Source organism: Andrena cerasifolii, chromosome 12 (genome assembly GCF_050908995.1).
Source record: "Andrena cerasifolii isolate SP2316 chromosome 12, iyAndCera1_principal, whole genome shotgun sequence".
In the NCBI taxonomy this organism is placed as follows: domain Eukaryota; kingdom Metazoa; phylum Arthropoda; class Insecta; order Hymenoptera; family Andrenidae; genus Andrena; species Andrena cerasifolii.
The window spans coordinates 1,080,713-1,096,088 of record NC_135129.1 but is presented as its reverse complement, the minus strand read 5'-3'; the positions used below and the strand labels follow the sequence as shown (position 1 = coordinate 1,096,088).

The window sequence follows — 15,376 nt, the reverse complement described above, 5'->3', positions numbered from 1 at the left end:
CAACCAATATTTACATCCATATAATTGCGATAACCGTTGGTAGACTACATAACAAACGAAACTGTTTATGCGAAGCCAGGTTCCTCTGACCAAAGAAACGAGCGATTTCACAGCGCTGCAAAATTGAGGGTCATAAAAACTTGTTAAAAAATGTGTGCTGGTTTTATGAAAATTTCTATTTCTAAATGCAAGAATAGCCTCAGATTTGCTCCATCGCATAGAGTTTTTTTCACAATTTCTTCTGACGTTTTTACATTATAATATGCGATTGTACGAAATTACCAATGAAAAATGAAATTTCTATTGTGTTTTTTCAAATTCAGCACCCAAAAATGTTAAAAAAACAGGCAAAATATTGAAAAAAGTTTTTCCATCGCAAGCCTATGTTTTTTCCCCTGTGTGTTGGTGCTCAACCATTAACAAAATAAAAAAATTATTTAAATACACATGACGAGAATTTTTTTTTTAACTTTTATTCGTTATTCGAAATTTTTATTTAAATAAAAATTAACAGGCACGTGCCACATGTGCATAAATTTTCGTTTCTCTGTACCATTAATTCGTTCCTGCGATGTAGTGTAATTCCACCACCTCCTAATATACACTAGCGGACAAAAAAAATTATCACTTTTTCGATTTGTTCTCTTTTTGTTATTTTTTAGCACACATTTGGGACTGTGGTGTGTTTAATATGCATATTTTAATGGAGAATTTAAAGCTGTATAACACCCAGTTTAAGTTGAATTTATTTAACTGAAAAACAAACGTGTTATATGACATTGAACGCGGCAATAAATTTTTTGGGCCGACAAAGAAGGTGCCCCCACAAAATATTAGATTTTTTTTATTAATGTTAAAAGTGTGTTATCTTGTTTAATGTTATCTACGATTTTTGATTGTTAGTTAAATAAATTCAACTGTAACTGAGTTTTATACAGCTTTTAATTCTCTTTCAGAATATATAGGGTAAATGTACCGTTTGTGGTCATTGCACTATTTTTGGCCATGTGCATAATTATCTTATTTTTAAATTGCTCGCAGATAATTATTATGTGGAGAATTTCACATCATAAATATTCTATTTAGTATACCGCCAGGAATATAAGTTACATTTATTTCTTACACGGAAAAATATTATATTTTTTAAGAAATGGCCAAAACTGGTACAATACCTTAAAGTGGCCACAAATGGTGCATCTACCCTGTATTAGACACATACTGCAGTTTTGAGTTGATATTGAAAAATAATAGATGTAGGGTGGTTCGAAAAAGTGGCAACTTTTTTGTACGCTACTGTAATAGTACGCACGTTTCACCAAGCAGAATAATATCAAATTTTCTTCACGCTGGGAAAAGGGGCTCCTTGGGGACACGTGACCTAATAAAATTAATTTCTCAGCTAAAATATCATAATAGGTTATTCACCATCTAATTCAAGTACTGATAAAATAATTCCAACCTTAGGGTAAAGGCAGGTAATATGGAACATCTGATTTCAAAAGCTTGTCAAAAGTAGGGGAATTTTTTTTTTAATAAAATTGACATGTGGGGACGAAGGAACTAATGCATAATCATATTTACATCGTCAAATGTAAAAAAATCCAATTGTTCTGCAATTATATTTAAAAAACTGAAAAGAATGAAAATCGGCCGTTCGAAAAAATGGGTCCTAATATGGAACACCTAAGAAATTTGTAAAGGAAACTCAAAAATCTTTACTTTTTTTTTACTAAAAATAAAGATTTATTAAGTAGAAGATACAAATAAATAAATATACATCATTTTTTTAATTCCTGCTTTTTGCGTTTCCTACACGTTGGGCACGTGAATAATACGTCGGAAGCTCCACATTCCTCGTGTGCCCACTGAAAGCAGCGATACATTGGGTCTGCTTTTCATTGTCATTATTTTTATTATTACCATTGCAAAATAAGCATTTCGCATCATCGTCGTCGTCGTCATTAACAACTTCATCTATGTTACTCGGAATGTTCCATATTACGTACACACATGTTCCGACAAGAAATTGAGAATTATACTAAGAAGAAAGTAATTTTGTCGGTAAACTATTGTTGAATAATCAAGAACGCACATATTTAACGATAAATTATATCAAAATAATACTTTGTAACATACCTTCGCTACAATATTCAACTGTTTCATGCACTTTTCAGAAACTTTTACCCCCCACGAAAAATATAAACGTTTCTCTTTCAATAATGGATACCCGACTGATGCTCAATTGTCAGCATCATCGCCTATTGTGTCTAGGGATCTAGTATACACGATCATCCTGAGGCAATCCTGAGGAGTTCGTTATTTCATTATCGAAATTTCACGAAGTTCCATATTACGTGCCGTTCCATATTACCTGCCTTTACCCTATACCACATTTCCTATGAAAAGAATTTTTCCTTCAACTTCCTTTCCCCTAAAATCATAAAACGGTGGCATGTTCCTGCTTTCCACCGGGCTCCTCAATCACTAACGCTAGCTTATGACACAAGCCATATCATAAAAACTCAAAGAAAATAAGATAAGTAAAATAATTAACGAGCAAAAAATATTTTAACTTCATCTATCTATCAAACTAACAGAATTAGCTTTATTTACGCCGGCACCTGTCAAATAGTGACGTCCAACATTTATATCCTCGCAATTACGATAGCCTCTGGTGGCCCGAGGTAACGCGACAGAATATTCCCGAAATATTCTTGTCGAGATGTGGCAAGTGCAGCACAGTGCCCCGCGGAGGAACCTGTCGAGGTCGGAAAGAGGGTTCGTGAAGGTCGTGGACAAATCCCGTAGAGGCACCGACGCATCGGCAGGATCGCTTCGTGGGGTACCGTCTGCCCTTCCCGAGGACAGGTACACCGGGGGTATTTGTTTTCACTTTGCGCTTCGGAACTACAGTTCGGGGCAGGTGAAGCGGAGGTGCTCGTCAGACCTGCAGGGAGAACGTCCCCGCGGCAGGAAATGATTTTACTTTCATGAAGACACCGCGCTCGGCGTCTCTCCGCTACGTCCTCGCAGTTTGCTTTTTATTTGCGCGCTCAAAGATCTCGGTAAGTTCGTACGGTATTTCGCTCGAGGCCCGATGGTGGAGCAGACATTTAAGTAAGTGGTTTATCTCGTTTGATCGCCGTGTCTTTCGCTCCTCGCTGGACTCGTTGGATAAATTACGGTTCGGCAATTTTCACTTCTCGGAGGAAAACAAGCTTACGTCGCTTCAAAATTTCCTGCCGCCATGTTATGCTTAAGTAATTCTCCTGTTCAGTCGTAAAAGGAACTTGGAACGACTAACACGAATATTTCCAGTCACATTATTTACAAATATGTTATCTGCGGCTATATATTATTAATTTTATTTTTACACTGTAAGTAAAACAGTGCCTACATTGAATCTAAGTTTCATTACGTGTCAAATAATAAAATTGCTGCGTCTCAACCCCTTAACACCCACCTCCGTAATATTACATTCGATAGAATGAAAAAGAAACGCTTGAAAAAAACAGTGTTTCATCCCAGTTTGTAAACAGTAATATAGTAAAATAGAAGCAGAAAAAAGTTGTAGTTTTTGAACGTTTCTCTAAAATTTAGTGTGTCGTTAAGGGGTTGATTTTCAAATTCTTTAGCGTTTAAGAAAATTGAAGAAACGTCTACTGAATTTCCTGCGCTCTTCGTGTCATCGTGGTGACAGGTTGGCGAAGGGGTACACGAAACACCTTACAAGGGAAGATCGCGAAGCCGAAATTTCAAAAAATTCTGAAACTTTGTGAATATGTAGGGGATTTCCTCCTGATTACAACGCAATTTTTGTTTGCTGCCCAAATTCACTCGAAGGGGGTGAAATTAACCCCCGAAAATTCGGCTATTTCCCGATTTTGTGTTATAACTCGCGAACTGTAAGATATAGAAAAAAAGTTTCAACACAAAAGTTACTTCTTTTAATTAGATCTACCATTTGGTAAAAAAATATTTTACAGTTCACGAGTAATAACACAAAATTGGAAAATTTTCGGGCGTCAATTTCACCCCCTTAGAGTGAATTTGGGCAGCGAACAAAAACTGCGTTGTAATCAGGGGGAAATTCCCTACATATTCACGAAGTTTCAGAATTTTTTGAATTTCCGGGTTCGGGATCTTCCCTTGTTAGTGTTTTATTAGAACAGTTTAAAAGATTGCTGGACAACTGGCATCTGTCACTCCGTGTCGTCTTCGGCAGTCCGTGAAACGTCGAATCCACGTTCTCGTTATTCCTACGGATGGACTTCGTAACCGGTTCCTAATACGGTCGTCGAATTCTAATCAATTCAAGGCCGCCCCTTTCACTCTGATGTAGGAGCACGAATTTAATTGGTCATGCATATGCCAGGGTGCACGTTAATGGTATCGTTTATAAGAGGAAATGTCACGGCAGGTTTCTGTAAACTGTAATTAACAAATACCTAATTAGCAGTAACGAAAGCTAAGAAAGGCAACCACACTATGCATTTAATAATTTCGCTGCGCTTGCTGAATCGTGTAGTGAATTTTGTTTAGTAGCGGCTGTTCGTTCAGATATATTTTACCGTTTAGGATTTGTTATTAATAACTTTCAGTGACAATGTGCATTGCTATGCGTTCGTAATTAGATATTAAAGTGTTAATGGTTTGCTATTATCATTATGCAGCGATTTAATTGACACCTCATTATATCACCTAATTACACTTTTATTGGAACATAAAATCATTAATTGCCAATGATATATAGTGCCTGGTTTTCACCACTATTTTAAATTATTTATTGGAGATTGCGTTTTTTGTAAAAGGAAACAAGCAGGGAAGTGGCAGCCAATAACTTCAATATTAAAACTATAATATTATTTTATTATCATTTGAATTCATCAACCAACATTTTTTACAAAAAATTCTACCGTGTTACTATACTATGAAATACAACTGTTCCTAAGAAAGAAAATTAATTACATCAGGAAACCAGAGAAAAGAAATTAGGTACCTACATCTTTTGTCAGTTACGAAGTCTATTTAATTAATTTTGAAACATTCGACTTGTTAATCCTTTCCAGGATATTTCCCTAACAAGGAATACCTATAGGTATTATTAAACACAATTGAACCGTTACTGTCACAAATGTTTCAAATATTTATAATAAAATCTTACCTTTCCCTCCAGAATTATTTCAAACTCGATTAGGAAATATCCAATTCAGAGGGTGATGCTAACCCAGAAACGTGTCGCGCAAATGTACCCGATATTAAAATCCGCAATTACCATTAACGTTTGAAAAACGAGAAGAAACAACGCCACGACTTTCGCGGCAACTCGTTTCACCGAATCGTGACCCTTTTTGGTACGTTTTGTTTCCCCCACATTTTATTTTGCGAAACGAGGTGTCAAGCGTCATTTTTTTTATTAAAAAAGGAAAACAGCAACGCATGATGAATGTAGTTTCGTTCTACGCCTCGGCCAGGATGAGGGATATTAGATTATGCAAATGTCCGAGGCTGGACGAACGTTCATCAGATAAAAGGTTGGCTCGCGGGCCAACGATTCTGACGTTGGTGGTGGCATTAGGTGAACGAAGTGACACGATCTTGATTAAAATGCCATCCACGGAATACCGATTGTATCGGTCCACGGACGTTTTCGCGGGCGTTTTAAATAATAAGCCTGAAATGGCTCGGTTATGCATCGTCGCTCCATGCCGGACAGTAGCTTAGGGGCGAAACCGGGCAGATATTAGCTTGCGTTTCGTTGTCTGTTCGTTTCTTTGGCTGTTTGTCGCTTCGGGTGAAGGGCGGCCGTATTTTACTCGCAGGAATGCAATTTGATCGGCTGAAAAATCGAAAGTGGATACAGGGTGAATCGAGTAGTATGAGATTTATTTAAAACCGCGTATGCAGATAGCTTCTAATTAGAATTCAGTCGAAGGCTCCCGCGGGGGTGTTGCAGCACAGTAGTCGTTTAATTTGGTAATTTAAGTAACGTACTAGATTCAGAAGTTTCTTCTCTTTTTCGGATAGCTTTTGTTCGAAATTCCTATTTGTATTACTTAAGAGGGAATCCTATTCTTTGGACTAAAATCATAGCAAAATTGGGGATTTTTTTTTTAAGAATCCAGCGATTCGGTTCGTCTGAAATTTGGAGCATGTTTTCATGCATCCTTGAAGAAGCTGCAGATTTTTTTTCATTACTTTTTAACCATAAATATAGTAGATACGCATGATCGACCATCACGACGCGCAAAATTCGTCGTCCGTTGGTGTGGATGATATTTATCTGTCAGATTACTCTGAAACAGAAAAATGATACGGCGTTTTATTTTATACATATGTAGCTTGAAATTGAGGAATCAGCAAAAAGCAAAAAAAATTATTTAGTAGTTTGGAGAGTTTTCAAACTGAAAGGTCCGAACCTTCAATTTTTGCGTCAATTTTCTTACATAACAAAAGAAGTATAGAACTTAGCGGTATTCTGGTTGATCAAATTGAAGCTACATATGTACAAAGTAAAACGCCGTTTCATTTTTCTGTTTCAGATTTCCTGGAAGGTAAATATCATGCACACCAGCAGACGACTATTGCACGGCATGATTCACAACTATATTTATTATTAAAAATGAATAAAAAAATGAATCGAAATGCTAGTTTCTTAAAAAAAAATCCTAAATTGTGCTATGTTTTTAGCCCATAAAATAGGATTCGCCCCTTAGAGCGCAACTACTGAAAAACGCACGAGAATAAGAACGACCTTATTGTATTTTAAAATAAAAAATTTATATCACAGTAATTTAACTTGAAAAAAAATTATTTAAGAAGTAATGAGAATGCTTCGACTTCGCATCTTTCTTGTCGAGGTAGTACATGTTACAACCGATCGAATTAAAGTTCCACCCTGGTGTCCACCCACTTGGGTGTTTATGGATACGCAACCGATATCACGCCTTTTCACGGGTTTTCATTAGCATATAAATAATACCGGAGCAAGGGGCTCGCGACTGTTCTTTTCGCGGCGCTGTGCTCCGAAGAAAGGAAGAGAAGAAGCTGGGGGTGAGCTGAAACTTTAGAACAGTAGTGGTGACCCCCGGGGCTGTGCAGCTCCAAACAAGAAGTCCCTTCTGACGTCACCGGCAGGTGCATCCAGAAGGCCATCCTTCTCCCTGCAGTGATCCTGCTCTCCCCTTCGGCTTTTCTCTCTCCTTCCCCCCTTATCCTTCTCGTCCCGTTGTCCCTCTTGCGCTCGACCGTGTAATCGTACTGATTTCATGATCGAGATACGGGGTCCTCCCTCCTCACGGCACGGATTTGCTTACCTGCTTACACGACGTTGCCTGTTTACGTGTTTGTTTTACGGCGGAGGGAACGAACGTTGGATCCTTCTTCACCGTGGAGCCGTGGATTAAAGTAATACCTGCGCGTCTCGGTGACCCTTTTCTTTTTGGTAAATCGTTTATGGATTCAAATTGTGTAGCTGAGCTCACATTCTACACAGTTGATCTGGGTGTACACGCGTGATAGGAAAGCTTTGTCGCACGCTGATGTACCTACACGAGGAAGAGGCTAGGAGAATTTGCTAATATAAAGAGGAATCATTTCTGCACGCAGAAGTCGGGTTTCGAGTTGTTTCTGTTCTGGAAGCTTCGTCCCGGATCTTCGTCCCCATCCGGAGGAATGTAGTTAGGAAGCCTGCTTCGACAAACCGTCCAAAAGTCTTGAATTAAATTTAAAGTAATCATAGCTACATAGCTACTTAAGTTTGAACAGTCCGCGCAACCTCACGGGCATCAAACGCATCGGAAACTGCAGTCTATGCACTCAATGCGCGAAACAGAAGGCATTATAGTAATGAATACTTGAAGGTTAATAGCTTTATCGAGAAAATTAAGTTTTAATACTTTAGTCCACCAATAAAGAAACAAGATGCAATGAATTTATCTGCATTCTTCATAACATGAAGCTTATACCCTAATTAGGGGCCAGAAAAAAAGCAATAAAGTAATAATTGTTTTTCATTATTTTAATATTTTTTAACAAGGTAGCATACTGAAACAAAATAAGAAATTTATACTTCTATTATTATCAAAACAAGGAAAGCCAGTCATTTTATTAATTGTCAGGTATTCTGTTTCTCACTCTTTTTCCATTGCAGAGTGGACATTTCTTGTTTTTAGCTAGTATACCAAAACTGTAAAGTTATCTTACGGAAGCATTACATTTGAACTTTATAACTCTTTGTGATTTGACAATTCTGTAATCCCAGTTGCCACCAACAAAAATGAACGTTCCTTGTTTTTTCCCCTTACTTTTCACTTACTTATTACTTACTAATACTAAACTTACAGTTATTCGTAGCTAGTGTTCCTGATTTCTCGATATTTTTTGTTTCTCGAGAAATCAGAAATCAGATCATACTTCTGGAGAAATTGAAAAAAATATTAGAAAATTTATATTTTTGCTTAACTAATTGTTCATTCCTGTCTAATTTGCACAAACCTTGTATAAATGAAAAAACAGATATTAAATATAATTGATATATTTATTTATTTAATACAAAATTTGTGCAAAGTGAAAAATTATTTTTTCATTTTAAAATGTTTTTTCATCTGTTTCTTTTTTTTGTGATAAAATCTGTAGCTGTAGAAAACTTTCTTTCGTTTTGAGTGGATGTTGACTTAACCCTATGTAGCATATCCAAAAGTTATGGTAAATTGGGTGTCTTTCCAGTGAACTCAAAAATATGAAATTCCTTTGTTAAAGTCCAGAATTTATCGTCTTCTTGGTTGATACTAATTTCTTGGAGGCTCTCTGCGATTGCTATCTCTAATTGTTTTCCTAATGGTAATTCTTCGTTTTGAGGACCCGTAAATTTTCCAGTACTTTCAGAAGAATCATGCTTACTGTTATATTTTCCGAAAAGTCTAGCTACTTAAATTTTTTTTTGGCGTTATATACATATCTGTCGTGGATATTTAATGACAAACGCGTCTTTTGAATCTTTTTGAAGAGATTCTCCATTACCTATGCAACAATTTTATAAGGGATACAATAGTTTTGTCTCTTCTTTTCGATATTTCTTCTTTAATAGCCACAAGAAACTCATTACTTAAATCAGTAGGTATACCATTTTTCTAAATTGTTAAATAAGAATTTAAGAGCACCTTCACCAGTCAATAATGTCGAATCTTCTCTACTGAGATTTTTTATTGTAATTCATATAGTTTCTAATGCTACTAATAAGATTTATTATAAATCGTAGATGTGTTTATACGTTCGCGATTAACTAGTAATATACAAATTGAACTAACTAAAAATTCAATTCCGAAAATAAATGACATTTATAATAATTTTCGTAGACTTAAGTTTCTCGAGAAAAATACAAATTAATTTAACTAAAAATTCAATTCCGAAAATAAATGAGATTTGTAATAATTTTCGTCGAAAAAAATAGGAAAGAATTCTCGAGAAGGAACACTATTCGTAGCCATTGTACGTTAATATTATAAATGAAGTATAAGGAAAGCTAAATTGAATGCGAAAATTTGAAAAAATTTATTTTGGTGACCTCACTCTTACCGGTATATTTCCTCAGTGGAAATGTTACTGGAAGATTTCTCCGATGGCATAATTACGTCATTATAGAATTCGTAGTATAATGTTGAATTAGAAGTGAAATGAAGGGGAGAAGAAAACGAGGGGAGAAAATTAACGAACGGAAAGGTGGACAAAAAATGGTCCCCCGTTTTGCTTGGGGCGAAAAATAGTCCGTAATACGGGCTACCGTGTTCCTTTTTCGTTTCTCGATCGTAGAGGGCCAGTGATCGTTCCTGGACAGGTAGGCAACGGCATCCCAGATAGAGATCTTTGTAATCGGAATTTTATCTCCTTGCCCCTCCTCCAACGCAACGGGGTGAATTTATAGTAGCTCAATCCTATTACGCTTTCCCCCCCGCTTATTAAATATTTTTTTGGGGGTGCTGCTGCTCGTCAACAGAAATTTCGGTTATTAAGGCGGTGCCATACGCAATTGGACGGGATTACATTCTGATTTCCCAATGCGACGGATAGAGACTTTAACGAGTGGTGTAGCGCCACTGTCACTTCCTCGCCTGAGTAAACTCGTTTTCGTAGCTGGCCCAATTATTTAACAGGTTCGGTCCCACATCTCGGTGGTCTTTTAAACATGGCTTTGTTTTGCCGTAACCTGTGTGCATACGTACACAGGTAGGGGAGACCGGGGTAGGTTGTAACACAGGGTAAATTGTAACATAAGTAAAATCTTTTGAACGACAAATCTGGCAACCCACAGCATGCGAGAGCTGTTCGACGATATTAGCACCGTCGAATTTTAGTATTTAGAGCACGTTAGTAAATGTTGTCTTAGCACTTTTATTTCAATTAACCGTCATTAGAAACCGTTTGAATTTTTGCTTCTTTGTCGTAAACGAACCAGTACAGATTGGTTTATTATAATGTGTACGCATTTTAATAATTTGATGTTTAGCTTCTCGTTTGCTGAGATAAAACGCAAAAATTCAAGCTCGGGGTAAATTGTAACATGCTAGTAGTTACTCCGCTCTAGATGCTGATAAAGCAAGCTATTTGCTGACACACCGGAAAAATATGCGCTAGACGCACAAGAGAACAATCGAGAATCCAAAATGCATAAAAAAAGTATAAAGACAAAAGTAAAGAAAGCGAAGAAGATTTTGATAGAATCAGATGAATAAGCAATAATTGTTTAACTCATGTATATCAAATCTTTAATAATGATCTGTGTTTGCATTTATATATTTTAGAAATGTTTACTTGTGTTCATATTTGTATTTAAATAAGTAAAACAGATGTGTTACAATTTACCCCGGACTGGGGCACATTGTAACAAAGATTCGGATTTGTTTAAGATGAAGCTAGATGGCTAAGTGTCCAAGATTTTGTCACGTACTTTCACGCAATTAGTTCACTACATATGTAAGTAGTAAATCACGCAAATTATTTCCGGATTGAGGGAAACACTTTCGAGAAAAAACCGTGAAAACTTTTTTTGTTACAATCTGCCCCGGTCTCCTCTACATACGTTCGTGACTGTATGACTTTTAGTGGAACATAATTTAATCTTATTGTTAAATATTTGATCTAAGTTAATGTACAGCAATTAGTTCAGAGTAGTTATGTCAGATCGATTAAAAGGTATCATCAAGTCTAAAGGTGAACCAACAGAATATTAATTCTTAATATAATTATTACATTTGGCATTCTACGAGTACGAATACTTTTGTGGCATTAAATCTGCGACAATTTATTTTAAATTTTCATTTATATTACATTGAGTTATTATTTTTCAATAAACGATATATCAAAAGATTAATTATTACACTATATATTTTCATTCATAAAGATTTCAGACTGTCTATTGTTAAAGAATATTAATCATGCGAATTATATAATTCAGACGGTACGAATGCTTCTGTGACTAATGAGTACGTACTACGTACGTGGCGTTAGAATAATCATATACGTAGTTGTTTTTACATGAAAGAACCATTGCGAAAATTTCACCGAAAATCTTTTAATTGACATTAGCCTTGAATCGTCCGATATAAATAATTGGCCAATGGAACGATGTTCTTCTACAATCCTAAAGAGAAGCGATAATATATGTTTGTCGAAGATGTATATTTAATTATTATACATAATTATTACAGCCAATTCTCATTACGTCTACCACTTTCTCGCATGTAAAGTCTAGTTCGTCGCAAAAGTGACTGACGCATCTCCTAATTTTACTATTTCTTCTCATGTCTTTATGTGTCCATTCTCATTCTTGCATATTTTGCAACGCGTTTTTCTGCATCCCCTTTTTCCTGACTTTCGGCTAATTTTTAGCTCGTTTTGGCTGAATTGTATCTCTTAAATATGACCTTTCACATTCTAATATTCCTCCGTCGTAAATTGGACTTTTACGATTTATTTCCCTTGAAATGGGCCTGTCATATGTGATTATTTATAATTGATTATTATTTATGCAAACCGATGTTTAACTGGCTAGATATAAACACGTCGTGAAAAAATAGCAGAACTGTTCCTTGCATTTTTTGCGAATAGTACTTATTACATCAATGCCTAAATAGTTAGATGAATTTTTATACTTGTAAATTCTCCACATTTTTTATTTTGTTACAGGTGAAGGTCTAGTGGTGACATTGATTTTTTAAGAACGCGCGGAAGTGGGTAAGTAATGCAGTTTTATTCTAGATACACGCATATGAATCATTTAGTTAACGTTGTAATACCAAGAATAATTTGCCGCAGTAAACATTTTTTGCTAATATTTGGACACATTTTACCATGCTCCTTATAATAGTGCAAACTCTTCATACTGTAAAACTAAATTTAAGAGAAAAACATTCTAGCAATTTGAACTATCTCGTAGTGCTGTATCGTATTAATTGGTAACAATTCATAGATCCTACAGTCAATCTTTACTCAATTTATTTTGCAGTCCTTCATGTTTTTATATAGTTTTCAACTGCCATGAAATTTATCGAATAACATTCTTCACAACTCGTGTTGAAACAAGTTGAAGAGTCCTTGTTGAAAACACTGTAAGTGCCAAAAATCAAATTCTGTACTATAGTATTATCATTGCCACGTAGAACATTTTCCGATTCATTTTTTTTTAATTTTGGCAAATACAGTATTTTCTACAAGGACTCTTCAGTTTATTAGTTATTGCTCGTATTTATTTTGGTTTAGCTCTAGAGCCTCCAAACTAGAAATAGAACTCACTGTTCACTTTCTGTGTTACTCAGTTTTTGTTTCTAAATACAAAAAATCTTGCACGAGATCTTCGGCAACTCGAAAATTCAAGAAAATGTGAAACTTTGAACATATGTAGTTCAACTGATGCTAATAACTTAACTACTTTTGTTTCAGCGATGAAACGGTCCTAGGGGACCTTAGTCAAAGGTAACATCCCTTAGTCAAAGGTAACATCCCTTAGTCAAAGGTAACATAAGGTTTAACACCCCGTCAAAGAAATCGTGAGTTTTCATATCACGAATATCTGCGAAACCGTAAAAGATATCGAAAACAAGTTTTAATATCGTACAATATGGCGATAAAGAATGTTCGAGAAGGTTGGTGGGGATAAATTTGGAAAAATGAATTCTTTATCACCATATGGTAGGGTATCAAAAACCTTAAAAAAAAATCCCCATATCATTTATATTTTCGCAGATATTCAAAACTCATAATTTCTTTGAGGGGGTGCTTTCACCCTCACGACCGTTCCATTACCGAAACAGAAAACAGTGCATTCAGAATGTAGTAAAAATAACTACATTCCTGAAAAGTTTCAAATTTTCTTGAATTTTTGAGTTGCCGAACATCCCTTATTAGTGGAATTCCGTTTATTCAAGCTCATGGAAAATGAAATGCAAGACTGAAGTCGAAGACATTTATTCATTTTACCTAACCCCATGCTTCATGACAAATAAATAAGTTGATACATCGAGTAAAATGTCTCGGTGATAAATAATTAACGCGAATGCAGTCGTATATTCTTTTTATAGACATACTTATCAGAAGTGAATAGGAAAAGCACGTAGGTACCTACGTAACCTTCCCTCAATTCTATTTCGTTGCAATTGTTCCTGTTCCCTCTAGTACTTCCTCACATGCTCGGATGCCTATATTCATCTCCACCATCCGTGACGGATAAAGTTGTAGGTGGACAAGCCGCGTTTTCCGCCGCGACCAATGGCGCTTTCCTCCCCCCAGTGGTTTCCGCCGCGGATGAATCCTTTATATGGTCCAACTACGTCTGTCCATTCTGGAAAGCCACGCAGAATCCTTTGTCCCCTGAACCGGTCCGGGGAATTTTCGTGAACATAAGGGTGGGTCTCGCCACGGATCCTTTCGATCCCTTTCGAAAGGACCGACCGACGCCACAGAAAGGGGGATGCAATATTATTCAAAATCACGAAATTCCCCGACGGAATTTCGTTATTTCCAGGCCTATTCAGGCCCGTAGATGCATATCTTAGCTGGCTGAATGGGCCGCCGTACGGGGTAAGCGTAGCGTTTGTTCGCGCTTCCCCTTAGCGCAGCCTCCCCCGCGTGCACCGGTTCAGAATCGAACCTGTGAGAAACCAGGTGAAAAGGGTCAAACCTGCGTAAAAGGGCACACGTGTGTGTGCGTTGGTCCTCTCTATTGGATGCAATCGGAAAGGGACATTTCGATCGTTCCAGGGCGAATCGGGTTGGGCCGCGGTGAAAGAGGTTCTCCGGGATCCCCCTTTAAGGGTTGCTAGTCTCGGTCTCGATAGTCTTTTTTTCTCCACGGTTGGATCTAACTAAAACGCCACGACGTTCATTCGTAGAGCGTACCTACGCTTTTCGCAGCTGCCGAAATCGACATGTGCAGCCTTTCTTTCCCTGTTTTGTGGAGAAGACCAGGTGCGATTACGCGACCGGCACGATTAAAACATCGAGCGGCTGCTAGTGCGCCTTATCGCTGCGTGATTGGAATGCACCTTGGCCCGCGTCTCGCTGCACTTGTCGCGCCGTTCTGTCTCCGACAGGGATCCCATTGTCCCCCGATTCGGATCCTTTCGCAGGTGAACCCTTTCGCCGCGAAACCCTTTCCTCCATTGTTGCCCAGCTTCCGCTAACCCTTACACTCGGAACGCAGGTAAAAGGGTTGGAAATTTAGGTTAGCGGACCGTCGCGAGCGGGTTAAGTCCTATTAACGGTACAGGGAACGCAATGTTGCGTTCGTGTTTTCGGGAACGTGGAATTGTTTCGCTTTCGGCGCGGTGAAGCCGAGTTGAAAATGGGGAATCAGTTGCTTGCGAAATACACAGAATGTATTTTAAATATACAGGATGTTCTCTCCAACAATTTTATAGCAGTTTAGGATAATGTGATAAAAAGAGTTATTAACAAAAATTTATCTGTGCTAAATGGGCAACATAGAGCGACAACAAACATTTTGGAAATGCTTTTTCTTTTCTTTGCAAAACCAAGCTCACCTTGATTTTTTTAAATGGAATCGTACGATTTTTCGGGGTAATAGGTATTGTAGGGACTCATTAAAAGAGGACACTCATCAAATCGCTAAAAAAAATCGATGATTTTTAGGATTTTTTTATAAAAATTTAAAACTTGCAGTAAAAAAACTTTATGGTCTTTATTTATTCGTTCTTCAAGGATATGCACAAATTTTTTTAATTTCCCTGTAATGGTTTGAATTTTACGTGACGCTCAGTTCCATGCTACAACAAAACTGGACGTAGAATTGTCTGAAATAAAAAGACCAAAGATATTCTCATATGTTCTATCAATCACTATCGCAGCAGCCTTTAGGAAGGCG

The 15,376-nt window shown here is 37.0% G+C and overlaps 1 protein-coding gene across 3 annotated transcripts in view; it reads left to right on the top strand.

The window, feature by feature from the left end:
• LOC143375455 (tubulin monoglutamylase TTLL4) overlaps positions 1 to 15,376 on the top strand; it is a 507,564-nt gene that overhangs the window by 104,263 nt on the left and 387,925 nt on the right. For all 3 annotated transcript variants that reach the window (XM_076824552.1, XM_076824549.1, XM_076824550.1), the window contains exon 3: positions 12,184 to 12,231. The gene's annotated coding sequence lies outside the window, so the exon portion shown is untranslated. The remainder of the gene's footprint in view (positions 1 to 12,183; positions 12,232 to 15,376) is intronic.